Below are 6,240 nucleotides of genomic sequence, written 5' to 3' on the forward strand. Positions count from 1 at the left end.
TCTTTGTGAGTTAGGTTTTAGTTGAGATATGCACCAAGCCCACATATTATCAGAGATAATCAGATCCAAAGTCTAATTGGGTATCAAACTTTTGGAGTCCAATGATGGATTCAACGGATATGGCCCAAGCTAAATAACCCCTAATAAGTTCAACTTGAAAGTTATATGCATATATGGTAAATATTATTATATAATATTTAGATAACAAATTTTATATTAATATGTATAGAAATGTTATATATTTTTTATACTAGACTAGAATCAAATAAAAATTTAAATTTATAAAAAAACCATAGTTTTATAATTAACAAGGGCAATTTTGTAAGTCTACACAAATATTATTACACTTAAGGTGTGACCTAGGCTAGGCTAAGCAATCTTAAAAACTGCTAATACACTATCAAAATGTAGCCCATCCCTCATAGTTCCTTTGGCTTAAATATTATCTAAAAATAGTAAAAACAAACTAAAAATAATGCATGAATGGGTTGCACTTGGTTTGGTGACCTTGGTCCAGTCAAATTACAAATGTTACGATGCATGCAACTTGGGTCGGTTGGGTTAGGATGATGATCAATTAAAGCCTAATCCCAAGTCTTAAACCTTGAGTTTGGGCTTAGATTAATTTAGTTTATGACTAAAAAAGTTAACTATAGATTAATTTAATTATGACTATAGCCTCATTTTATATATTTACTAATATTTAATTATTTTAAATATTTAAGTGATATTTACAAAAAATTGAAACTATTTTATTAAGTAATTAGCAATAATTATTTTTTTTGGCTAAAAATTGTTAATATAATTAATCCAAATTACTAAAACATTTTTGTAATAAATTATTAAAATAAAGATTTAATTATTTTAAACAACATAGCATTCTTTCCTTAGTTATAAGTATTGGTTATTTCACTTTCGTCGATAAATCTCGTGCATCGCACGAGTAACGCTTTTCAATTAAATGTTTATATGAGAAACACCTCATCCATAAACACTCACAAAACCAAACACATACAAAGTGATTGAGAAGTGTGCGATCTCTACTCTGAACTGAAGTAAAAAAAAAAAAGGAAACCCTTGTCAATACTAAACAATCCAGATTTTATTCTATTTTGTTAAAAAAATTATAAAAACCTCCCTAGGTTTTATGATAATTCTATGTACCCCTATGTTTTAACCCTAACAAAAAACCTCCCCAATCGTTTTGAAAAAAAAGGTACAAATTCCTCCTTTTCAAGTTTTCGTTGATTTTTTATTCCAAAAATATTGATTTAATGAACTAAATTTTTTAAAGTATCAGATTTACCCTTTGACTAATTTCATTCAAATGTACATTTACTAAAATACCCCAAAAAGAATATGAACATTTCTCTTTATTTCACTTCACCCTTTTTACCATAAGAAAGTAGAGAGTAGGGCTGCAACTTGGGCCAGGTTAATTAGCCCGCTCCCAACTCGAGGAAAAAATGATGAGTTGGGTTGAAGTTTGGGTTAGGGCTTAGATCAACTTTCAGGTTGGGTTAGGGTTGAGACCTTGATTAACCCGACCCAACTTGAACTCAACTTAGCTTCATATTTGTATGTATAAATGTTGCATAAATACTTCTATATATATTTAGGGTCTGCTTGGTTTATGGGAATAGGGGTTCGGAATTGGAACCCCATTTCTAGAGGAATGGCATTCTCCCATATAAGGGAATGGTCATTCCCTCCCTCTCCCCTAGGAATGAGAATCCTTTTCATCCAATTCTGATTCTAATTCCGATTCAAGGCTGAACCAAATAGGTGAAGCCATGAAGGGAATAGACCCTTTTGATTCCGATTTCAATTCTAACTGTAAATCAAACGGACCCTTATTTATATATATATGTATGTATGTATGTATGTATGTATAGATTTTCTGTTGCAAGTTTTTATATTTTAATGTATATTTGTATCCATCTATATGTGTCAAAAGTTCTAAGTTTAAAGGTAAAGTCCTCAAAGGTAAACACCATGCTGCAAGAAGTTTTCAAAACCGAGGTACAATATAAACAAAACATACATTTGTCTACTTCTAAATACAAAAACAAGTTTTCCCTAGATAGCCTAGCCCAAGAGGGGATGAATTGGGTAATAGAAACTTCCCCCCTTCTAAACCATTGTAGAATGATAAATGCAAAAATAAAATAAAATAAAGATTGTGTGTGCTATGCAAATGCAAAAGAAAATAATGCAATCAAATAAGAAGAATAAACAAATAAAGTAAAGATTATAGGAATATAAAGCACACTATTCCTTAAGAAAATTAAGTTTTTAACAAATAAAATTATCTAGGACACCTAATAACACTCTCCAATTTTGGCACAATAATAATAACTAGCTCCTCTATCAAGCTCTACATTCTCCTTTAAAGGCCTCAAATTCTTGCTTTTCCTTCTCTACCTCCTTCCTAACCTTGATTTGCTCTTTTCAACCACTTAATCTACCAAGATTGAATATGAGAGGTATAATCCTTTGCTACATGGCATGGAACTCTAAGATCTTGGATTGAAGCAAACCGATGGAGTGAGTATCTTGAAGTTCATTGTCATAAATGGCTTCTATTTGAGTTTTCATGATTTTCAACCTAGAGTTCACCATTTCTTAATGAGCTGCAGTATTGTTGTCCAGTTCTATAACCCTCTGTTGTGCCTCAAATCCTCAATGATGCTACCGGATATGGTGTCCAGATATTGGGTAAGAGTGTCCATCAATAGGGAGGTTGAAGGGTTGGAGGAGGATGAAATATCTATGGGAAATAATCTTTCATGTTTATATCTGAGGGATAGAATCATAGAACAACATATGATCCCTACAAAAGTCAATGAAGTCCTCAAATTGGTTGCCTTGACGTGTGTGGGATCACTATATTCCTCGTTTGCTCCAAGACACTTTACTTTCACTGTCGACCCAAATTCCCATGGTTTTCAAAACCAGGCCAGAAACCGGGAACCGGTCTGGTGATTGGTTTCGGTTTTCTTCAAAACCAAAAATTTGCCCAAAACCGTTGATTTTGGTCAGCAAATCACTAACCCAAGCAATTAACCATTCGAACAGTTTTGACCTTTTTTTTATTTTTTTATTTTTTTATTTTTTTATCAGAACATGTTAACCATTCGACCTGGTAACCGGACCCTGACCGATTCGATCTCCGGGTCGTTTTTAAAAACTATGCAAATTCCCCTTGTGTCCTTATGAATGTTTTTGAAGGCTCTAGATGATTTTGCAATCCTCAATACCAACATTTGGCCCATTTTCAAGTTTCCCCCAAAGAAAAGTGAATAAATCAACCAAAATCATTCCATAGGGTAAAGGAGTTGTACTACTTGGCATCGATGCCATTGCCCCAGAAAATGGCATCACGTCAGAAAAAAAAAAAAAAAAAAAACGTTGCCCCATAAAAAGGCCTCATGTTTGGTTTGTTTTTCCAGAAAAATGTTGCCCTAAACCATGCCTTGGTAATCGAGAAGGCATGGTTAAGGAAACATTAAATTCAATTTTTTCTGAGGTTCCAACCCGTTGCTGCTAACGGTACAATGACGTGGCACCAATGTGGCATCATTTAAAGCATTAGATAATGTAGGACTGTCAATTAGATTGGATTTGGTCAAAACCAATATTGGTCCATTTACAAGTGGATTGGACCAAATCCAGTCCAAATCCATACAAACCAAGTCCAATCCAGTCCAAATAAAATGCAAATGGACCAGATTGGATTCAATCCAATCCAAATTAAATCAAACACCAAAATAATATGAGAAATCCAAAAAATATATAAAAAAACTACAACACCTGCTGCAATCCAATCTAGTCCAATTAAAATGCAAATAGATCGGATTGGGTCCAATCCAATCCAAAGTGAATGAATAGAAGTACTTTGTAAAAGTGCTTTCATAAAAGTACTTCAATTTATAAAAGTGCTTTTGTAAAAGTACTTTCATAAAAGCGATTTTATAAAAGTACATTTACAAAAATGTTTTTGCAAAAGTACTTTTGTAAAAGTGCTTCATAAAAGTACTTTTGTAAAAGTGCTTTCATAAAAGTACTTCAATTTATAAAAGTGCTTTTGTAAAAGTACTTTCATAAAAGCGATTTTATAAAAGTACATTTACAAAAATGTTTTTGCAAAAGTACTTTTATAAAAGTACTTTTGTAAAAGTGCTTCATAAAAGTACTTTTGTAAAAGTGCTTCATAAAAGTATTTTTGTAAAAGTGCTTTCGTAAAAGTACTTTTCATAAAATTATTTTTGTAAAAGTGCTTTCGTAAAAGTGCTTTTTGGTAGCTTCAATTTTGATCGATTTCAAATTGGATAAGGTTTGGCCTCATGATCGGATTATTGGGAATTTGGTTTATGCTTGATTTAGACCGATAAGAATATGGACCAATTTATTTTAGATTGGCCCAATCCAATAATTATAACAGGCTATACGAATCTGATTTGAAAAGGTTTGGATTGGATTGGATCTAATCCAAAACCAGTCCATTGACACCCCTAGGATAATGTAGACCAATGCTGAAAACAATTATGCCACACGGTATCAAACAAAACCAGTGTTGTTTCCCTAAAAAACATACTATGTGGCAGCATCGATGCCAAACAAAAAAATGAGGCATTTTTTGAGAATGGTGCAATAGACCCTCATTCATATAGCACCATTTTCTCTGAAAATGGCTATTAAGCAACAACATCGATGCCAAACACATACTTAAAGTTGCTTGTGACATGTGCCTCATGATGACATGCATAAGGCAAATTGAAGGGCATGCGAGTCTTGATGCAATACAATAAAAGTAGTTCCATGCTAGAAATACAATTAGGCCCCGTGCACTTTTCAATAAGTTATTTACCCAGGTAAATGTAGTTATCTGAATAAGCTTTTCCTAGGAAACACTTACCCGGATAAGTGCGTTTACCCACGTTCTTTTATTTCTCATGTAAATAAGGCAATGACCATTTTAGCCATAAAAATCTATTATTAAAATGGTCACTTTTGTTTCATTCAAGTGTTGGCAACTTTCCCCCTAGGTGGGTATGCATGAAAATAAACTTTCCCTGATCCCTACATAAATCTAAAAAAAGGAATCCCCCTCTTAAAATCAAAAAATAAAAAAATAAAAGAACGCCCATTTTCATTTGGATTGAAAGAGAGATTAGCAAAGAAGTACCAAACCAGTGTATTATATTTTAGACAGGTTTCTTGAAACTAAGCAAACTAGCCCATCCAATGTTGCTCAAGGATGATGACTCAACATCCTGATGGCCGGGAGAGATAGTGGGTAAACCCGCTCCCTGAAAATCCTAGCTTCGTTGCAGTTCTTACGTCAAATGCGAATCCTTTTTCGGCTTGCTTAGATCCACGTATTGTTGATGTTCCGCTTAAGGTTCCGTCCATAAAGTGGGAAGAACCAACAGTTTAGTTTATTTAATTTATAGATGAAGAGAGTGAGAAATCTCTTCAACATCTTTAGTTTGCTTTGGTAGGGAAAAGCGTGCATGACCGACCATTCTTGGCTGAGATCAAGGGAATTCCTGGTTAGAACGTTTCATCTAAAAGAATGCAGTGGTGGTGACATCGCTCGATCTAAGGCATGGGTCGATCAGATTTGTTGATGAAGTAGAATTTCTTTGGGTGTGCCTTTGAGAGGTAGTCAGAATAAAAGATTTTCTTTTTCATTTTCTGAACCAGAATGGAATTGGGGTGGGAGCCTTTCGATTATACCGTAACTCCTAGTGAACTTCTACAATGATAATTTTGTACGATCCATAGCAAAGGTGTCTGGTAGGGTTTTAAAAGTGGATCAGGTCACTGCTCATTTAACCAAGACCACGGCAGCTCTGTGTCTGTGTAGAGGTAGATCTCATGTTGGAGAATCCTCGTAGGGTTTGGGTTGAGAAACTGACTGTAAACAGAAAAGGAAAAAGATGATAAGTTGAAAGCAAAAGGATCCCATGATATTTAAGTAGAAATATAGATAAACATGGGTCAAGCTGATTCCAAGCCACCCAACTGGTGGGTGGCTCACTTTGTGTTGTCACTAGCTCGTTCTATTAGTTATTTGTTGATGATGTGCGATCTGTCAATTCCTTACTGGAGGACAGCTCAAACGTCGGGCTAGCGAGGTCATCTAGTCGAATTGCAGGAAAAGAGAGATCGGAGTGTTCGAGTTGTTTTACCTGACGTGGGCACTCCAATGCTTAAGTTAGCGAATTGGAAGTT

The sequence above is a fragment of the Nelumbo lutea genome, chromosome 1 (genome assembly GCF_056320005.1).
Source record: "Nelumbo lutea isolate HS-2025 chromosome 1, American lotus-T2T, whole genome shotgun sequence".
Classification (NCBI taxonomy): Eukaryota; Viridiplantae; Streptophyta; class Magnoliopsida; order Proteales; family Nelumbonaceae; genus Nelumbo; species Nelumbo lutea.